The sequence below is a fragment of the Symphodus melops genome (assembly GCF_947650265.1).
Source record: "Symphodus melops genome assembly, chromosome: 1".
NCBI lineage: Eukaryota > Metazoa > Chordata > Actinopteri > Labriformes > Labridae > Symphodus > Symphodus melops.
This window is the reverse complement of record NC_136691.1, coordinates 50899965-50914683: the sequence shown is the minus strand read 5'-3', so window position 1 is coordinate 50914683 and position 14719 is coordinate 50899965.

The following is a 14719-nucleotide window of genomic DNA, read 5'->3' as shown; positions in this document are numbered from 1 at the left end:
TCCAACAAAAGTCATCCTGTTGTATTTAACAGTCAAATGTATGACTCAACTGTAATATTTGCTCTGGGAAATATAAACAAAAGGCTGTTTCTTCGGGATGCTATAAATTATATGGAATTACAGCGAGCACTTGGCAGTCATTTCTAGCATTCAAAATGACAAATAAGAAATATTATCAATATTGTCTCTGACTGTCTCGTTTGCCATTGCAAGTCATAAAGAGGCAACATCATTAATTTCAGTATGTTGCAAAACCAGTTAGCTAATCAATTCAACAGTTGGTTCAGAGAGTCTGCATGGATGAACTAGCACAGGTTATCGACTCTGTATTGCTAGGTTATCAAGCTCATGATTAGACTTGCCATCCGAGGAGAGAAGGTTAAAACGTCTAATCATTAACTAAATTAGTAAATCTATCTATATGTCCAGCAGGCTGGTAAAACTCCCCTGGCATACAAAGTAGCCATGCTCTTAATTATGCCTTTCACAAGGCTGTGATGTTGTTTATTTTTTCTGTAAATTCTTGCTTTCCTAACATTGAAGTCTATGGCATTATCTCACTTTTTTTTCGCAAGCCTCAAGTGGCCATCCAAGGAACTACACTCATTTGCATTGCTACCATGGCACTTCTTTTTTTTTGCCCCAAAGTTTAACGCCTATTTATTCCTTTTTAGGACCTTCTTTTACTTAGTGTCACTCGATCAAAAATAGATATTCTCAAACTTTGTTTCCTGTGCAGGGATTATTAGTGGCATTTTGGTAGTGCTCTCTTTTTTTTTTTTTATGTATATTGATATAGCTTAGAGACTTTGACCGATTTTCAACCTGCACATATTTCTTGCCCTGATGGACAAGGTTGTTGCAATGTACCTGTGTTCCCATGTGTCAATAATTACTTTGATGAGTACAGTGTCATCATAATTAACCAGAATGTTTGCTTAAACTACTTGAATTCGGCCAAAGTATTTCAAAACAGGAATCATCTTTTAAAGTGTGCTTGTGTGTGCAAAGCTGCATATTATGTTAACCAAAAATCTCAATTTAAGTTTATTTCCCTATTTTATACTCCCCATTTGGAAGCTACATGCATGTACCATTTGCAATGTTTGTGCCAAGTCATTAAACTATCCCCTCCTCCTCCTCCATCTTGACCCAGCTGCTGGCTCCCCCCTGGTCCATCATGGCTGCCTGTGAAGCAGTAGTGCACGGCGAGAGCCTGCTGGGATGTTTATGTTCCAGCTCAAGGTTGTCTTCAATCATACACAGAGCTGTTTGACAGCTTGCAGCAACGCCTGGCCTCTGTTTACCTCTCCCAATTTCCGACTGGCTTTGTATGCACAATCAGAGCAGGTCTGAGAGGATCCAAGAGGGCAAGTTCTCCATTCTCCTTCTAGCAGAAACACAGAGAAATGAAGCAAAGGATTCTTAACATTAAACAGAATTTTTTTTTTGTTTGACTGGCTTAATCAGAAAAGCTTAACATCCATGTTCGAAGTAGTTCAGGAGGATTTCTGTTTCTTTTGGACCTTAAGATAGTGAGCATAGTTCATTGACTACATCATTCCATTCACTCACATTAAAATCAGGAGATCTGAATGTGAGTATACACTTTATTATAACCACAAAGGGTGGAACACTTTTCTTGTCTTACTACAAGATTCTTTGAATTTGTTCCTACTAAACTATAAACTGTTACAACTTTTAACAGAACAATTTTTACAACAAAACGTTGTTTGTCTTTGGAATATTGAGAAATGGAAACACTTGTTTGCCTAATAAAATGAGGGTGACTTCAAAAGATTAAATCGGAATTATTGCTAAAACAGAATTCAATTTAAGCCCTAATAATTCTGTTTCGTGTAATTTGGACTTTGTGTAGCAATCTGTGAAGCATTTACTTCAAGATCGGGGACACAATGTTGGAGCTGGCTGCTGTTTAGACAAGGCAGAGGTCTGTTCAGCACAACTGGCCTGAGAAGCTGTAATTTTTTCGAGTTCGGCCTCCAATGTTAACAGGAAACGTTTGCTGCTCTGAATGTATACACACAGCCTCAACAAATAAGCAGAATAATACAATATCATCGCTGTGGCTCCACAGTGAGATGGGAGGGAAGGAAAGTGAAACAAGCTGAAACAAGCAAAGAGAGAAAGCGCTGTCAAACACATGGAGCTGGCTTCTCAACAAACTCGGGTTTATAAATTGTGTAAAGGAAGAAAAAGGAAATTTTGACTCACACAAACACACACCCTAACAAATAAATACATTTTGAAGGCAAGCATCCACCTTGGTGAAAGGTTTGTTTACTTGCATTGGAGCTGAGGCAGGTCTCCGTGGGGGGCCGACTGGAAAAAGTGACACATTTAAAGGTACGCTGTCCAGACCTCCTTTCACTGGAGTCTGAAACAACAGCAGGAACTGTTACCTTCTACAATGGAATCCAGGCTCATAAACAAGATGCATCAAACTTCATAAAGAGTAATTATTTCAACAACACATGGCACACATGCACACTTTTGCATTGTTTAATTAACCAAAGGAAAGTCTCCCACATAATGTCAGTGTTCCATATTCATTCTAACATTGATCATAATTTCTTAGGTATCCAAACATTGACCACAACGTCCATCCAAACAAGCCAAAGTCAGTATGTCAGGGAGTTCCTCCTCTTTTTATGAGCAGATGTTTGCAATTTTGGATTAAGAGCCTTATTAATGAGAGTAAAGTGATTGGAATACCCGTGCTATTCTGCAAATTAACTACTAGTTTAATGAACCTTTAAAACCTGGAATTTGATGCCGATAGTTTGGCTAAAGGTCATGAGTCACTGCAGCAATGAGCCGTTAACTGACCACATCCATGTCGATTTTCAGTCCATCTCCTGTGGAGGAGTTACCGTAAATATCTGAAGAGGAAAATACAGCTTCAGATGTGAGTGTTCTAGTTTTAGTATTGAGTCAGTTTTGCAGTGGATAACATAAACCAAGTCTGTCCCAGTCAGCACATTGTAAGTGGTGTCAAGCATTCAAAATAAATACAGAGAGATAGGGCTCTTAAAAACTGACTGCCTTTCTTGCTTTTGTAGGTTAAACACAGAAGTCTTGAATTGAAGCTATCTCAACCAGTTAAAAACTCTTGACAATATGTTGAAGTAACTTTTATATTTGAGCATATTTGTGCATAAAAACAAGTAAAAACCACCGAGACAGAGGGTGGACAGAAAAAGATAAATAGGAATACACAGTGGACTTAATTAGACAGCATGTGATCTGGAGCTTTTTTGACGTAAACACGCTTTCATTACAAGGATCGGGACATTCCTAAAATGTTTAATTATGATGCTATTTGCATCAGTTGTGATGGAATTTAGGCATCCTGACAGAAGGACAAGATTTCTACGGGAAAAGGAATTTCATGCAGCCGCAGAGGAATGTTAATTCATGATTTTTTGACCATTTCAAGACATTTTCCCCAAAAAGCTTACAAGGACACATCAACCTTGAAATGTCAACACTTGGAACATCATTGCTTCCTTGTTGGACATGCAAATACAGCGGGGACGTGATCATGTTCTCCGTCAAAGCAGGTGGAGGAAAAAAGGTTGAAGTCATTTCAATGTTCACTGATTAGATTAGACTTTAGCTTGCAGAAACTACGTGTGTTGAAAGCACCTGCAGCCAAACCACAGCGTATCCATCAACTCTCCTCTGGCTCATCAATGCACCATCATGGCCATCGTCTGCTGGTTTTCCCCGAGAAGCATGAGGTCATAGCTTAAGTGGCCAATTAGCAGAAACACTATTCAGTTCGAGGCATCTCCAGAGAAAAGGAGGAGTGAAAGGTTGCTTAGCAGCACATCTGTGAACAAAACCTGCCTTCTTTAATTCAAGTCACCTAACTATAACACCTGAAAATCTGTACATATATTTGCATTTCTGATTCATGTCTTTTTTTGTCTGGTCAACTTACTGTGAGGTCTAACTTCAGCAGGGGGAAAATAGCTGTTGTAATTACCCTCATCTGCATCTTTCAGCTAAAATCCCTGTTTCCTAATTACCGCCTGCTTACAATCTTCTTCACTAATTCATACTTCTTGGTCAAGATGTGGGCACTCGCTCCTCCAAGTCTCTCACATTCAAGCCAAAGTAGTTAGTGGTGGTGAATATTGAACCGTAATCTCTGCCGAAAACCTTAAAAAACGGCGCTTGAGGCCGCCATACTTAGTAAGGGGAAGAAGCAATGGTTTTCAAAGCCACCCTTTGAATGCACCAGCTCTGTATAAGTTTTAAAAAATGCCATGAGATGGCTTCAATGTAAGCACAAGTTATAACGTATCTCTCAAATCCTAGATCTTAGTGTAAAGTCCTTATTAAAGTATGTCATTGTGCATCGTATGAAAGGTAACTCTGAGCATGGGGAAGAGCAGTGGGCTATCCGGCTGTTTAGTGTCTGCAACAGGAACTCCAATATAAATTACTCTACTATAAGAAAAAGTGCTTTTCACTGATTGGCCACACAGAGTGAATCTTTAATTTTTTTGCTACAGTTCAGATATGATACTCTAAGATGAACCTTACATCCCTTTGGTCAACTTAAATTACAAATAAATCTTTACATAGCTGATGCATCAGGCCACAGGTGTGCATAGGAGGTGTAAATAGGTGATCGTGATAAAGAGACATTAAAAGAGGCTTTGAGAAAGTAAGTATACAAAAAGAAATAGTCTCATTTCACGTTTTTAATTGGAACAGTTGAATATAAACACAGCTGGATGTGTTGGAAGACCATTTATTGGCTCGATTTAATTAATGCTTTGACTCATGCATACACTGCCTAGGACTGTTGTGTATCCATGTGGTGATGCCTGAATTCAGCCTGGCTTTTTCTTGCAAAACAACACAACAAGACTTGATGATGATCTGCATAGGCTGCATTGTTTAAAATGTTTGTGGTTAAGTCAAGTGGGGTGTAATTGGTGTTCTGTCTTTCTGCAGATGAAAACGGACAGGTTAGCTTTCTAAAGACTACTTATATACACACCTTACATTTTTTCAAGCTGATTTGAGACAGTCATCCTCAGATAGCAATTGCAGGCCTGGGTCTGCAGTCATAAAATAAACACACATAAATCCATCCTTTCGCCACTATGCTGGTGTGTAGCATAGAAATGTCAAACAATGTGAAACAAAATCAACATGTGCTTGTTTACAGAAAGACTCCGTTCAACACCTTGCTTTAGGGAGGATGGTACTCTGAAAGATCCTCTTGGTTTTTTTTTTCGTAGTTAGAGGCGTGATGACTGAAAGCACAGACCCAAAACATTTTACAAATAAAGTTCAGGAACTTCACTTACTTCATCTGAATTGCAGATGTGTTATAGCATTTATCTCTGTCCTCACATCATAACATTTTAATGCCGAACTCGGCACAATACGGAGCCGCCCTGTTCCTCACATACACTGTGGACCTGAATGTGTAAACAGGATTTAAGGAGACAAAAATCCAGCAATATTTTGTAAGACATTTGTTCCAAGCCAACCAAGACAAATGGTTTCCCTTAAGTGTCTGGACATGAACTAAATACAAATGTCAACGATAAGTTGAACTCATCTACAATCAGGATGTTATATGGAAATAAAGAAATAAATCTGCTTATGGGCTGGTTGAATAAAACAAGAAAAAGATGAGCCGCATGCTCCTTAACAAGTTCTGGATTGAGCTATAAACTACAGAGAAATACGTATGTACAAAATGCATTTCAAAACTAGCCATGATGGCGGAGGTTTAGCACCGAAGCATTTTTTCCGAACACCAGCTCATGTAGTCAGCTCAGTACAATGCAGGGGCGGCTGTCGCTGACTTGACAGGCTCAATCGTCTCTTAAATGGAAGGTTTGCGGTTTGAACGCCAGCTCCTTCAGTAATATTTTCGAAGTCGCCTTGGTCAAGACATTTAACTCCAACTGGCTCCTGCTGATACACCAGCAGCATGTGAATGTGTATAAATAGGATTAATTTCTTGTAATTGCCACTTTAGATAGCAGCCTCTGCCATCAGTGTGTGAATGGGTGTCAAGGTGTGACGTGTATGAAAGCGTGTAACACATTTTAGCAGATTTATGGCAAAACTCACGACGAAAAATCCCAGACTTCTTTATACCCAATAAAAAGTATGATTTTGGAAAGATTATAGATTTGATAAATGAAAGAAAACATTTCTGTCATTCATAAAGCTTAACACGTCCTCACTAGCTGTCTGTTTAAAAAAGTTACTCAACTGTACATCGACATACTGAAGAGAGGAGGGAAAAAGGCAGGTCTTCCTGTAACTACTGCGACCTTTGAACGAAGCAAGTGACCTCACTTCATTTTTTGTTTTGAGTGGTCGTCCCATAAGAGGTCATGCTTGACTTTAAGCGGAACCCAGAAAGTCACACAAAAACCTTTCATACGTCCAGTTTGTAGTGACACACACTAGATACACAAATGATCAAAAGTGTACTAGTGTTTCCACCTGCGTGAGTGGAGCTGAACACACACACACACACTTGAAAACAAACACACATGAACAGTAACCCACACATGCCTGGCATACCACAGAACCGCTCACACACATGCATGAGTCACACACACTGTCCACTGCTGACAATTGATCAGAGAGAACCCGCACACACATTTTAGACTGACTCCTAAACGACTCTGCTGACCTTTGAGCTTAGGTGAAGGGGGTTGTTGTCTGATGGTGTGGGTTCATTCTCTGTGTGTGAAGTCATTTCCTGCCAGAGTGACTGCGAGGGGCCAAAGGGGGCCAGAGTGGTTGACATCAAATCGGGGCACAGTGGGGGGCCTGATGACAAAGTAGAAGGACAGCATTTTGCAAAATAGATTAGAAAGAAGATCAACTTTATGAGAGGGATGCATTTCAACCTTCATCAATCTAATTTATTAATAAAGCTGATCTTCTAAGTGTTGCTGGAACATTTTTACTCTTTCTTTAAAGATTTATTTTGTGGGCTTTTTGGGCCTTTATTGGAAAGATCGCACAGTGGATAGAGATGGAAATGAGGGAGAGAGAGTGGGGATTGGCATGCAGGAAAGGAGCCATAGGTTGGATGACTATAGTGTTTGTATATGAGGCATTATTCAACATATTCACAACACATTTACACATTAATTTTATTCACATAATGCTACAGTATATTTCTTACACCATGTTTGTCTTTCTGGGAACCTTCAGTTCCCATAAACATTGTTAAGCAGTATAGAATTTCTTAGTGGAAGCAAAACGTTTGTACGTCCTGTACATCCTGAACGCTCCCTTCTATATGTTCCTTATAGTAACAGTCGGTTTGTGACGACTTTAGCGCCCCTTGTGGACAAAACAAAACCTCTTATTGTTCTACTGATTTTGACGGTGCGTGCGTATTGTTTTATAATCAAAAATGTTATTCTGTCTACCTAATAAAAGTCAGATCTATCAGTAATTGAGATTGTTTGCTCTTGGAAATGTAAAAAATGATCGTACTGCAGTGTGTTGTAACACACTTTTTACAACTAGTCTGCAGTGGCCAGTTTATGCACTAAAATTAACTACATAAAAATATTTCATTTCATCAGTATTTTAGTCACTGGTAACTTATAAAGCCAGAATAAAACAATGTAATATTGATCATTTTAACTTTGAATTTCTCCAGTCTTTTTCTGTCTCTAAACTTGAGTTATAAGCAGACTCACACAAGCATCACCACTGCTGCCATAAACTGTAGCCCTGAGCTAACAGTTTCCTAACAAACAAGAGACTTTTAAATGTCAAGACCAAAATTCTCTTTGTTTGCAGTTCTGTCAGAATGAAGCTCTGTGTATATAGAGCCGAGGAAGGGAAAAGAAAAACAGGCCAGAAAATGAGGAATCTGTTCTGAGCTGCGTTTGTAAACAAGACAAACATAATCAGCATCTCAAGAGCCACATCTGGCACTGGTCGAGGAGAGCCTGGACTCTGATTGAGAGGCCCACCAGGATCCATTGTTTCCTTTCAGTTGATTTAAGTTACAGGAGAAACACAAGATGAGTGATGCGTAGCCTTTTACAGAAGGTCATACCGCAAAGCATTATTCCATTATTACCTGGTAAAACGGCATATCTAAACATTCCCTCGGTCCCTAGAGGCAGCAAACAACTCGGGCGATTTCTCAATTATTGGAATTGGTTAATCACTGCTTTGAGTTAACTTGGTAATCAAATTGTGCTTAGTTCAACACCTCATTGATCAGAACATCAATATTTGGCACCAGAGATTTGTGGATCACGTGAGTAAGGATAGCCACATATTGTCATATCGATATTTTGTCCTCTCCCTCCATCTATTTTGGGTATAGATCACATTTAGTCCATATGGAAAGTATTCACAAGAATACACTTTTTCTGGTCTCTTTTTCAAGGACTCTCAGACCATGAGAAACAAAATTCTCTGGTCTCTACTATGAAGAAGGCTCAAGCCGGTGAATTTTAATGGTTCATGATTATTATAGCTGCGTTTTTTGGGTCATAAGTTATCCTCCACTTTTTTGAAGTCTTCCCCTCCTTGAGGCCTTGGTTGGTGGTTTGAGGGATATCCTCTTTTTCACATTTGTGTGTGTTTGTTTCTTCAAATGGAAATAATTACTGAAATGAAAGAAAAGGATGATTTACCAAAACACGTTTTTAAGTTATAATTCCTGACTTAACCTAACCATAGACAAAGTATCTAGAGGTTATACCAACTATGGCGATCTCTCAATCACTGAAATTGGGCTATCACTGCTTTCAGATTATGCTTCCACAGCTACTAGTATGGCTGCATATTCTATCTTTTGTCTTCCATTTATTTTATATACACAATCATATTGTTATGCAAGAGATGTATTATTTCTCAGTTTTTTCAGTTTATGCCTTCAGGACTGATTTTGTTTTTTGGTGGGACAGACAATTGGCTTTATTAATGACGACATGAGGCTTGTACAGAGGTTCAGCATGCTTCTCTTTGGTGGCATGTTGGTGCCATAAATCACACAAAGCCAATAGTAACTTTGGGGTTTTGTTGTGCTCTGGTATTTTGCAGACAGAGGAACTGTGACACACAAAGCCTTTTAAAGAGACTGAAACAGAACAGAACCTGAATTTTAAAGTCTCACAATAAAAAAACAGCGAATGTCAGATAGAGTTTCTGGCTTGTATTTAGCAGACAGCGTGAAGTCACAGCATGTACACAGAGCCCAGTTATAGCTCTCCAGAACCCTCTGTAAAAACTATTGTGCTGCAAGGAGAGAGCCCCAAACATGCCTCAAGGGAACCCTCCTTTTCTTCTTTTTTATAGGAAAGGCCCTAATTCATGGAGACACACTGAGCCATCATTATATTTAACAGAGGATCATAAACATTCCTGCATGCTGGATGGAAATGGTAAATGTGTCCACATAGATGGACTGGTGAGCAAACAGGGGGATGTGACCTTGCATCACAGACATTTACAAAAGTCTGCCATTTAGACACACCTGTATATGACTCATAGGCAGAGGTGAGAATTCACCAAAGGGCTACATGTAGCCTTGTGAAACACACTATTTCATTTATTATTATGATACATGTCCAAAAAACAATTATGGTGGAATAGTACAAAGGATCCAAATGCATTTCTTTTGCCTTTATTTGAGTCAAAGGTTTTAATTGTGTCTGACTTTAGGTGCAGCACCCTCTGCACCCCTACTTCCAGTGTCCCTGGTCCAAATCAGCACAAATAAGAATTACTGCACAAGGAATACATACGCAAATATAAACGTTTTATGTCATGGAACTTATCATGTAGACCATTGCGCACGAAAGGATCAGAGTGCATGAGCACATTATAACATTCAACTCAACTCAGCTTTATTTATATAGCACCTTTCATACAACATGCAGTCCAACGTTCATCACAAAAGAACGGGCAGAACAGAATTAGAACACAAAGAATGTCAATTCATTGTGTTGCCAATAAATAAAAACAAGAGATAAAAGAAATGTAAAAACAATGATAAAAGGAACCAACAATAAAATAAAAGCAGTAAAATAGTAACAGACTCTATTCCAATAGCATTATTCCAGTAGGCGGGCTGCGATAATTTGAATTCAACTGTGTCTTATGCATAGGGGTAAGAGTATATACTCCTAAAAACAACAGTGCATGAAGTCAAAGATGCCAGCGTCAGTGGTTCTTAACACATTACCATTATGCTGTAACTATGTGTTGAAAATATAAGGACGACTTGGGCATAGCAGTTTACAACAGACAGTAAAAACACCTCTTACGATGGCCTGATTATTTAGCTGAATCAAAACCTCGCTGACCCAGTGTCAACAAACCTATACATCATACTTATCGAATGAGCTTTCTTTAGTTTGCAGAGGTGTGATTTATAAGCTGTTACCTTTAAGCACTGAACTGTGACTTTAATGTGAGATGATCTCATGTTTGAGTGCTAACTCCACCCATGCTAATAAATCACTGACCCGTCACAGGCCTGTACATCTCCATGGGTTACTGCAGTAAAGATGAGGCCCTGATGGAAAGCCACATGCCTCTGCGTTTGTGTGTGACTGTAATTGCAATTTTAACATGTGCGTGTGCATGTGAGTGTGTATCCATACTTAATGACAACTGTTCAGTACTCTTTGCCCTTCTGCTTCTTAGTTACATAATCTGAAACAAAATAAATCAAACAACCAATTATGAACTATCTACATTCACAGCTGCTGTGGCTCAATGGTAGAGCTAGTCCCCAGCTCCTACAACCATATGTAAAGTGACATTAAGCAAGACAATTAACCCCAAGCTGCTTCAGAAGAGGTGAGTGCATCTGTATGAATGGATTAGTTAGTACTGATGGACACTTTACATAGCAACCTCTACCATCAGAGTGTGAAAGGGTGTAAATGGGTAGGTGTGACCGGCCATGTAAAAGCAGCTTCTGAGCAGTCAAAAGTCTAGAAGAGTGCTATACAACTCTCAAGGCCTTGTAGCATTTCCATTTTGTATCAGTTAAATTGTGTGCACCGGACCTGCCAACCTCACACCTCCACAGGTCTGGTTTTAGATGAAAAAATAATATCTATGTGTGGTGTAGAAGTGGGCTTTGTCTGAAAAAACCCTGGTAAAATTCATGTATACTACCCCCAAACATTTGTACATGTGTATGTGCATGTTTGTGTTTCATTGCCATGATATTTGTTTTTATGTGTGCAGCCATATACTTGGGTCTTCAGTCTTTGTGGTTTGTGTACGTATGCATGTCTGCATTCATGCAGATGTGTGTGTGGCGAAGGCAAAGTGACAACTGAAGCTGATTATTTGTACCTGTCAGAGAGGACATCCTGCTTGCACTGAGGGATGTGCAGGGCTGCAACTAATGACCTCAACACATGCTCTAATTCTGAGAAAAATATCCGGGCATGATAAACACTTCATCCATTCATCAATGTTTGGCTACAGAACCTTCATCTTAACTGATTCTGCATGCATGTCAGGTTAATGAGTTTTAATTCGCACATGGTTGTACAGGCTTTGCAAGTCTATATGAAGAGTTGCAAATGCAATCCTCTGTTCGTGCAATTTACAATTTTATAATCTGGAGCTATAATCTGGACACTATACAAAATATAAATTTACAACTAAGATGCATTGCTATCACCTTAATACCTCTGTTAAGTCATACACTATATACGTCATGCACTTTACAAACTGTTTCTACAACCCATTTGGGACATAACAAAACATAAATACTTATTTCCCAACTTAATGGACAAACTTGCAAAAATAGAAATATGTCTAAATTCCAAAAAAATTTTAGACTGTAAAAATACAATATAATATGACAAAAACCCATATAAACAATGATCTAAAACGTTTGCTTTAATGAAGATAAACGCAAACAATCAGTTAAAGCCAAAAAAAGGAACATCTTTATCATGAGAATACTAAACAAAGGTGTCTGCAATTTATGTTGTTACATGTCCCTATGTTAATTGGTAAATTTGAGTTTCTTTCTTGACAGTGCAAATGTTTTGTCTTTTTACCTTGAGATAACAATGCTGGTTTTCCATGATAACATGTTGATTTCAGTTGTTTTCTTGATCCCAGCAGGACCAGCGTTGCTAACTCTAGATAACGGCTTAAAAATATATAAAGCAAAATGTACTGATGTCAGCCAGAGGGCTTTCATAGTACTTTACCGAAGTGATCACATTAGTGGTTTCAAAAAATGTGAGTTTGATCAAGACAAATGTATTAAGAGTTTAGTGAGTGGTTTCAACCAAGGATATTTTGATTTGCCTCGCAAAACATATTCAAAATGACATTTTATGCATTATTAAAACTGAAAGATATTCGACTATTTACCTGTTTAAGAACATTTTAAAAATGTAAAGGGAATCAAGAGACGCTGCATGGTATAGACAACACTTTTCTTTTTCTATTCAAATTGTAACTTAGCTTCATCTTGGTTCAAAATTACCAACATTGTTTTGGACAGCTTTCACATAGCAACCATCATAACAAAATATACTAATTTTTCCAACAATCGGGGAAAAAAAGAAGCAATTATTTTGATCTGAAATAAATACATTGATTACAGAAAGAGAATCCTGAGTCATCATTGTATTTTATCTTAATGTAAATACAGATTTGATGTTATGACTTGCGTTTTTACATTTATACAAACACAACATCACCAATAGTAAACCATCAAAACGCAACGTCTTGCAACCCGTCGTGTTTATTTTACTCTTCTTTTTGGATAATGCTGTTAACGTTTAAACAGTGTATGCTGTAGTTTTCAAAGAATGTTTAAGAGCATGCAGGCTTGATTGCAGAATCTTCTAATTACTCAGTTAGTATTTGGAGTCCAACATTTGCCCTATGTAGTGTGTGTATTTTGTGCCGGTGTGTGCATTGTGTAAACATGCTGACATCTGTTCCCCTCCAGGTCGAAGGTGGAAAAAGCTCTGGTTGAAGCCAACAGATGACTGATGTATTCCAATCAAAGTCTTTATTTGAAAAAGGTATATGTGTCTCTGTATGTGGGGCACATAGCGGAGGACTCATATGTAACCCTGTCTGCTCAGCACCAGGCCTCCTCATTCCAACTATCTGCAGTCCCCTACACTCAGACGCAGCCTACATTTCACAAGAGGGGCAACAAAATGTCTCTGGAAACGCTTTCAGGGTTTGAGGCTGCACTTAGTGTTGATTTTAATTGAGCTCAAGTATGTGTGTGTTTGATGTACGTGGGCGTGTGCTCTCTCTTTTGGGATTGTGAGTGAGTACATTTACAGTATGTGTGCAAAGTGTGTGCATTTCTATGAATTTCCCCTACTGCTTTGCTTTTAATCATTAAGATGTGTTGTTCTGTACAGTGTTTATGTGAATCAAAAAAATGTAAAGCACATATACACACATAACACAGACATAAATGGGTCTGTGATTTGTATACATTTTTATACATTGCAAGTGAGTTTGCCCATAGATATTTTTGCTTTTGATTATAGATGCATATACACAACAAATGCAGTTACATTTGAGTATGTTTGTAGTCTCTGTGAAGAACTTTCGGTTTGTGTTGAATTTGGAGACCCCTGTGGACAAAGTAGCACCTCATAGCACAGTTTGTCCTGTTCATTTGTAAGTAGTTTTTTTTATGCAGGAAAGTCATCCTCTCTTTAAAAGGAAGAATGTGCGACAATATTCATGTTAATATAGCATAAATCGAATATATCCTCTGTAACGGTTTCTCTTAGTCATGACTATCTACGAGTGAGATCTGAGACCGTGTTGTTGACAGAGGGTGACATGACTGGATCAAAAAGTCGCAAAGTCTTCCTTTAACAAAAAACTGTATCCCATCTTTAGAAAGTTAAAACAAAAAGTGATTTGTAGTTTTTTTGATGCTTAAAACCTCTGCTGTCGGTTTCTGAAAAGTATGCTGTAGAAAAGACATAGCCTTTATGATGATGTTTGCTTTTGATTTTTTAGTTCATATAAAATCATCAACATTAATTTACATTTTTTTCATTACCAGCTAAAAAATGAATCACATGAGCTTTATGTAAACTTGGGGCTGTAAAGCCGCAATCAAGTTTTTCTCTGATGTGACTCCAAGCTAAATGTGAAGCCAATACAGAGGAAATTAAAACATTTAAACAGTTTACTTCAGAATGCATTGTTAAATGAGAGTTAAATAAATTGATGAAAAGTTTACTTTGCTAAGTGAGAAAACTTTCTGAAACTAGAGCTTTAAAAAAAAAGACGCTTTTTCACACACACCTACATACACACAGGTGCTCATGTGTTTGAAAATCCTGAGTCGAAGATAAAGGCTTCATTCTGGCTTGTTGATAGCTCAGTGAAAAGCACATTTTTTTCTGGCAAGCTAAGTTGATGTATCTGCAAATAACAGTAATCTCCCGGTGGCGGGCCAGACATGTCCTTGTTTACTTGCTTGTTCCACATAAAAGAACAGCTCAGTCATTTTGCTCTTATACACAAGCAAGGCAAACATTCCCTTTATTGTGCAGACTACTCTCTTTCTCCTTATTTTATTTTCCCTTCCACTCTGAGCCCAGAAAGAGCACACTCACCCCGGAACTAGCCTGGAGGTCTTTAGACCACACACAGAGATCTCTTTGGCTCTCCATTTTCCGTCATCCTGCTCAAC